Here is an 8,572-nt window from a genome sequence, read left to right as displayed (position 1 = left end):
AAAGACCACATGGTATAATATTCAGGAAGGTGTTTAATATTATCACTGTTGGCAACAATGATTAGAATATGGTTTTAATGTCTAATTTGATTCCAAATGTGTTTCATAGTGAGACTCTAAAATGATTCACTATATATGATTTTGACTAAAATAATATTTTGTTAGACTCTAATAGGATGTTAATACCCCTATGAGCCAGGCTGGCTCCATTCAGTGTTCATCTTAATTAGCTAACATTAACCATCATTAGGGTTTTATATGGTACAATGCACACTACTTCAGAACTTCCACCCAGATCACATGGAGCTGGATCATAATACATGTTATCAATCATCAACTTCCCCGAGCTTTCTTAACACCTAGCTTTTATTTTAAAAGTTAAGGTCAATGTTAAGTGTTACACTTCAGTTGAAAAAGTTTTAAAAAAAAATCAATGTTAATTAACAATGTTAATTAAATGTTAATCATGTAAATGAAAGCATTTTTCATTCACTTGCCTAGTAAATTATAGTCAGGTAATCTCCCATATATTATTTGAGATGACAAAGGAAAATGGCATTCACTGCTAGGGGATGGGGAGAAAAATTAGATCAAACAAAACTAAATAAAAATTTACACATGGAAAGTGGGGGGGGGTTCTTGGCATGGAGAATCTACTTTTATTTCCAAAGTTCTCACTGAGTGACACAGGGAAGGATTTAGAAAGAATAAAGGCGCATATTTTGAGTTAGTGTGATATTTGGAAGGTCTTTTTTTCCAACTAAGCTAATCTTGGCCTGCCAAAAGATGCAGACCATATATACACTTGGCTTCAGTATTCTGAGTTAATGAAAATAAGGTATTCTGAAACAGTATTTTAATATTTAAGAGTATTACAAAGCAGCTAGGGACCCATCAACCAATAAGACTGTTTGGAATGGTTAAAACATTCCTAGTGTACAGGCCTGCTTCATCCTTATTCTATTGGCAATAATCATTGCTACCAACAGGGAAGCTGATCAGAAAATTCAATCTTCTGTGATTTTTTGCAAACTGTACTGTGGTTCTGAATTCTAAGTTACCAACAGTGATCGTTGTGTACCGACACTTTAGTCATTGCTGAACAACAAATGTATAAGTGCCTGCTGGTGTCAAACCCTGTGGAAAGATATGGATGTGAATTATGTGAATGCAACCCTTTCTTAATCCAGCGGCAGTCAGGTAAGATATTAGACCCTGAAAAGGAAATATATATGCACACACATTATCTCCCACAATTTAGGGGTCACTCAGGCTACTAAATTAATTTCACAGGCAAGAATCTGGAGGTCCAAGGATGCTAAAGAATGTAGCCAAAACTGGCTGGGCATGGTGGCTCACAACTGTAATCCTGGCACTCTGGGAGGCTGAGGCAGGAGGATCGCTTGAACCCAGGAGTTTGAGGTTGTAGTGAGCTATGATGATGCCACTGCACTCTACCTAGGGCAATAGAGCAAGAACCTGTCTCTACAAAAAAAAAAAAAATATATATATATATATATATATATATAGCCAAAATCATAGCTATGTAAGGCTAAACCACAAAGTTGTTTATTTTACCATTTATTCTTCTGAGTCACCTGAAAGGAGGCTTGCTTTTATTTATCTGAGCAGCAGGACAAGCTTACTTGTCCCATGTTGCTCTTTGATCTTTTCATTGTGACCCACAGGACAGATAATCATAGTGGACGTTTGTTACTTTTTGGCTTTTCTCTTGAGTAGCAGCATTCCAATTTCCTTTGTGGAATGATCTGTCCCCCCCCCCATTGTGTGCGGTCTTGGTGGTGGCCAGTCATGGTGCCCTACCTTCCCTTGGCCAATTGGTGACACCTGACTTGTATTGTACTACGCCAGTTAGATCTTTTTCTCTTGGCAGGCTGAATTGTAGGAGGAATGATTCAAGGAGGAAACAAAACATAACAAAAACCGAACCAGAAACTCATTGATCCAGCAGTGGATTAATGTTGACCCAACTATTCTATAGTCCCACGGCCGAGAGCATTCTGGCTCCTGCCTGCACTTGCTGCCTTTCCTTCAATTCCACGAGACACATAACTCTTGCGTCACTCCTTTGCTACTTGAGTATCTTTCCAAGGCTTGCAATTCAAGACTCCTAACTAAAGAAAGGACCCTCATGTGTCTGTCATTTCAGCAAAGACTGGCTGAGGTTTGTGAGCAGTTTGAGGGCAACAGCTGTCACTCCCTCCCTACCAGTCCATACTTGAGAAAGATGTATGAGACATAGGCAAAAGACTTCTCTGCTCTGCTCAACAACACAGTCAACTTGTTCACAGACTTATATTTTGATCAGCAGAAGACAAAAAAAAAAAAAATCACTTGTCTTGCACCTCGCCTGAGACCCAGGCGTGCCCCAAATGAACATCTGTCTCATTTCTAACCATTGTCCCAATCTAATGCTTTTGGCTTGGCTTTCTGTGGTCAGAGAAGTGGGAACGATGACTTTTAAGGAAACAACCAAGATGAATGAGTTCCAAAGGAAAATGTTCCAAAGAGAACATTTCTTCTTCGATTAAAGTGGGTAATGAAGTCATCTAAGAGAAATGGACACACTCAAGTCGTTTTCAAGGCTTTCTCCATTTGAGGCACTAATCCTATAGCTAGGAAGGGAGTACGAGAAACCACCTCTATTAAAAAACTTCTGGATTCTTTTTCTCTACTCTTATATGTAGAAAACACACACTAATTCCAAGGGGAAAATACTTTCTCAGAGATCCAACTATCGTCTTTCAATTCCAACACCGTCTGTGAGCACAGATTTCCTCCAGAAACATCTGTGGGTATCTGTACCCACTATTAGAAAATAAGCCATTTAAGAGAACATTCTAGATTTAGGGTGCCTTTCGGTGCCTTCTATTTAACAGCCATAAGCCATTAACCACTTAAATTGCCAGACTATACTTAAAAGTCAAATATAAGTCACCATGATTGGCAATCGGAAATGCCTACTCAGTTTATGAGTCTTTCCCCACCCTTTTTGGGGAGAAAGATCAGTTCTAGAACAATGTGAAGCTTGCATATTTGTTGTTGAAAATTCCTCTCTAGGGGTGAGTTTTGTTCCCAGAGTTCTGCATCTAGATTGGCAGGATTCTCGGGACTGTTAACTAAAGTGCCATGCTGACGAGGGTCAGAAGAAGGGCTTGTCCACAGGGCATGCACAGGAGGGGTTCACAGAGGCCTGGCAGAGTCCCACCAGCTGGGGCACGAGGACAAGGGCCCCCAAAGACACGGAGCTAGCTCTGTGATTATTCATTGAGGGCACTTGCCCCAGACAAAACAGAATTTGGAATCTTCTGTTGGTACGGGGACCAGAAAAGCAAGTGGCAACTTCTTTTGTTTTGGAAATTAGTAACACTATTTAATAGACCTATCCTCAATAACATAGGGAATTGAAGAGCCAAACATGTTAGATTTTTTTTTTTCTCCTGAATTAGTAAGTCAAGTCATCATCATAATGAAACCAGAAGAAGGGACATCTAGAAATTCTTAATCTTATTTAAATACTTGCTTAGGGTAGGGTCACCAATCAAGGACACAAGAATCACAAACAGCAATTTTGATAATGTGATTTGCTACTTGTAACAGGACTTTTAGGTTGGAATCAAAGGGGGCAAATTTAATGTTAAGGGGTACACTCATAATTTGTCTTTGGAATTTTGGTTCAAGAACGAGATAAGAGTTATTACTCCTGGGAAACTTTCATTGGAATTTCTGGGATGATTTCTCCTCCCATCCTACAGCCCTAAGATAAATGCACCCCATCTTAAAGGAGGTAACTTTATTTTGAGAGCATTTTTACTTCGGTAGGTAAAAGAAATACTAACCTCAAAAAGAAGAAAATTCCTATGGAATAGAATTGGTCACCAAGGAATCTTAACCTTACAGAATTAAAAAAAAAACAACTTAATTTGAAAAATTAGAAAATAGTAAATATCTCAGTTGTATGTTATGTCGGTATGGGATGAACATGGAACTTTCTTCTTGGTAACTAATGAAATTCTTCGGTCAAAGGATTTTATGCATAGAAATGTATTTTGTTTAGATATAAACGATTCCCATGTAGAGTTCAGAATCTCTTTTCACCTCCAGCCTTCCCCCATTTAGTCATTTAAAAATGTCTTAAGGAAACTTTAAAAATAAAGGTTTTAAAGTGAGGAGCATCTGGCACTGTCTGTTTTATAATACTGATAACAAAAATAAATGGAACAGCACATGCGAATAGCTCAAGCATTTTTTATGGTTAAAAATAAACAAGGATTTCTCCCTTGCCATTCATTCATTTAAAAATATATCTGAATGAGATGCTTGTTTTTAACTTCAAAGTCCTACATTTTAAACATAATATTTCTCAACCCCAGCTTTAGTATCACAAAACAAGGATGCACAAAGCAAAAATTTTGTGATTGTAAGTGATTTCGCCCTCTTTTTTATTCTTATTAATATTTCTTAGTTGGCTATTTAATACAACTGGCAGGGTAACTTTGTAATGTAGCTTTGGTTTACAATGTATAACATGTTGGCTAAGAAATGATTTTCAGTTTGATGCCATGATTTTTGTTAAGGAAATAAACCTAATCATGCGTTGAGTTGGTGGTATAGAACACCCAAAATTTTGTAATCCCAGGGACAAGCTGTGGGCTGGCTAGAATCTATGGAAATACTGTTCTCTCTTCTTCTTTCTTAAGGACTCGTGCAGTTCTTTGCATGTAGATTTAACTTAGCAACATTTTGATTTGTCGTGCTTTTCTGATTTGCTTTATTAAATTATCAAACCCTTCATATTAAAGCATTAAATAAAAGACTTGGAGCATTGAATTCTGAAGAGCAACAAAATGCCGCATCTGGGAAAATTCTCCTTCCCTTTTCCCCACCCATATTTTGTCCTTATGTGTTTCTGTGTTGGCCTCAGTGTTTGTGAAGAAGTTGATTGGCCATGTATTAGGTTATTGCCAGATACTATGTTTCTATTTCCATAGGGATGTTGGTTGAGGAAAAAAGTGGATTTCTCCCTGGAAGACAAAAAAGTCAGTGTGGGCCAATTTAGGAAAAAGGGATTTTCTAAAATTGTAGGATAGTCTTCTCTAGCCATCCAAGAAAAAAAACAGTCTTTGGAAGTGCTGGCCTTAACAAGGATGAGAATAGACTCGTTTTGGAAAGATGAGGGAGACATTAAACAAATACAGAGCTCAGAAGAATTAGTCCGGCCTATCTGATTGATAGAGAAACGTGGTGCAGCGGTGCCTGGATTCTAGAACAGAATGGAACCAACGAGGATGATATAAAACGTGTCAATCCCCAAACAGATTCATGTAAAACTCTTCCTCGAACATTATTTTTCCTCCACAGCATCTTAATAGCATTTATTTCTGCATCTAAGGCACAGTGAACTTTAGTTTCTAAGTGGCAGCAACTTAAACACACAACTCAGCACTGCCACAAATAAATCCTGCTCCAGAGTGTGTGACCCTTTACCCAAAGCATAAAAACGGACTGTTTGTTTTGATAACTTAAGATATTTTTGTTTTTTCTCTATTTTTGCTCTAAGTCCGAGAACTTTGGCATTTGACTAATTTGCCATGCATTTAAGGCTGGTAGCAATATTGGGAAAGAAATATGATAATCACTTGTTGCCACAAAGTATTCTATATACCGTTCTCTTTTTTCAGCTCCGGTTTCACATGTGTTGGTTCAATGGAATATTCAATAGACATTTATAGGAAATAAATTGAGAGATGAATGTAAACCATATGGCATCTGGAGGTTTATTTGCAAAGTCTCTGCATCAAAGCTTTCTCCAGATCACACCATATTAGCTATGTTTTTCCAGTCCAGCAAAATCAGGAAGGTAACCACAGACTTCCTTGATGTAAAACACATGAAAAACAGAGCAAATCTTAATATATAGCTGGAGTTGCTGGTCAAGGAGCATCCCTTAAAATAATTTTATTACCAGTGTGTACAGCATATTGCTTAGAACTGCATTAAAAACATAGAATAAGTTGATTTTGCTTAGGATTTTCTTCAAAAACCATAGGCCACTTCTATTTATTTATTCTAGTAACAATGGGATCACTTTACCAGCATTTTATTAAGATTTCAGGACTATTATTTCAGCTTAGATATATAAAAAAAAATCAATTCCAACTGAAGAGAAACACAACGTTTAAACATAACATACATACAAATGCACATAGAAACGGAGCACATGCCTACGTGAATACGCTTGTATATATAAAGGCCATCATATTAAGCCTTGGAGAATCACATTATTATAAGTAATATTTAAAAAACATTGATTGGACAGAATGAGAAATGGTCCTCAAGCTTAATTTATATATATAAAATTTTTCTCAACCTTGAATGCACTCTGCTTTGTGCAGTTGGTTGTGGCTAGCATTACATCTGATATCAAATTAATTCTCGTGCAGCCTGTTATATAAATCATTATGAAATGTCAAAAGCTTGTACATATTTTTTTTTTAAGTTTTCACTTACTTTCCAAATAGTTTCCATTTTTCAGTGTCACAGACTTTTTCAGCCACTCAGTCAATTTTAATGATTTTTTTATCACTCTAAATTTTTCCCCTCATTTACAGCACATTTGTGCATGTCCATGTGCATGCATTTGGTATGCGGTGGAACACAGGTGGCGTGCACAGTGGTCATCTGAAAATTTCTTTCTCTTTCTGCTTTAAATCGAGTGGCCAAATAATTGGCACGGAGAAAAACAAAATGTTTTTACTATTTAAATATGCAACATCTAAGGATGGCCTTTCATAAATAAATCTTAAGGATTGAAACAAAAGCAAATTGACTTTCTGACCCCTGCCCCTGCAACAGTTTCCATTTTAGAACAGTTGCAAAGCGCAATGGTGCCTTGCACTTTTTGGCAATTACTCAATTATGCATCTCAAAGATGGTCTTCTCTCTTTTTGCAGGTTAAGCTTTTAAATTTATGGCAGTAAGTGAATGCCACTCACGACTTAAAAATAAAAAAAAAAAAAGGAGTATGTGAGCAACATCACTTAAAAAATATGTGGCTAACTGCTGGAAGCTATTAAAAACCAAATAAACAAAAGAGATTACACTTCAAAGAAATGTCAACAGTTTTTCCTCTCTCAGAACAGACGAGTTTTCTTTACTTATAGCCACATCCACATCTGGAAAATGCTTATGGCTTTATACATCTTTTATGGTAAAATGAATTTATTGAGTTTTAAAATTTTCGTGATGGATTAATGCAATCTTCATAAAAGGTAAACCCACACCACACACTAGTAAAAATCTGTCTTAACACTGAAGAATGATTTCAATAATAAGTAATAGTCCAATGTTAATTTCAAGGAGCAAAATAATTTGAGAATGCATTTGGTTAACTAGAGTTTTTAAAAAAATATTATCACATGGAAGTGAAAATTCGATATCTCATTTCTTATGACCTATCTTTATGTTGGCACAATTAATTCTTAAGTTGAGGGAAACATAAAAGAAATAGTTTGTGAAGCCAACTCAAAGCTTAAATGAATATCCCTACTCCAATTAACCAACAATAGACAAAGAATACAGTAAACTTACTGATAGCAAGATCTCCAAGGGAAGATTTCAAAACAATTAATGGATTTCTATAATTCTTCCTGAAATTATACAGCATGCCTTTGTGGATTTAAAAGGTGAGATTTAATTTCCCACACACAAACATGTGCCTGTTCAGAAAGTCCAAACAATTGACTTCATATGCTACACAATCAATGTTCTCCCGTGGCCCCAAACTGACAGTCTGACAGTGTTCATTTGCTATTGTTTTACAATTAACTGGGTAGTAGCAACTTGCTCTCTATATAAGCCTGCCAAAAAAAATACCACCTTTGGTATTCAACCAAACATCCAAATCTGGATGACTGACTTAAGTTTAGTAACTTGCAGTTTTGATGGAGGGTGGAGGGAAGACTTGAAATATGGGGGAAGGTGTCATCTTCGTAAGTCAGGCCAAGAATTAAGGAGGGGGGGAACTCCCTAAAACCAGAAGAATGTTTAAAATGGAACAAAATAATTTGGACATAAAGTAAGTGGTCTGTAGTCAATAAAAAAGAGAACGAAAAAGAAAAATAAACTCCAACATGCCAGCTGCAAAATAGGAAAGTAGATCTATTTTGTTTATTTATAAGTGAGTAGCAAGTAGATTCTTTCGCACTAACTAAACCAGACAGTAATTATAAACACAGGTTGGTTAGATTCCCTGCACCCTATCAAAGGAAGCAAGCTTCTTTCTTTTCCAAACATTGTCATTTGTTTATTGAGCCTCTTTGGGTCTTGGTTTCATTTAAAACTATGTAAGCACACATCTGTTACCCCCAAACAATGTCAACCTTGTTAAGCCAAACCTGAAAACTCATTATATAAAAATTTGCAAGTAACCTAACAGCAATTTTTAGAGTAGCCAGTTAGCATATTGAGTAAAGAATTTGGATTATTTTTGTTCCATTACAGAAAAACCTTGCATTATAGTGTAATCATACAGGAAGCAAACAGTGGCCGC

Source organism: Microcebus murinus, chromosome 28 (genome assembly GCF_040939455.1).
Source record: "Microcebus murinus isolate Inina chromosome 28, M.murinus_Inina_mat1.0, whole genome shotgun sequence".
Classification (NCBI taxonomy): Eukaryota; Metazoa; Chordata; class Mammalia; order Primates; family Cheirogaleidae; genus Microcebus; species Microcebus murinus.
The sequence above is the reverse complement of the archived record's forward strand: the minus strand, read 5'-3'. Positions refer to the sequence as shown.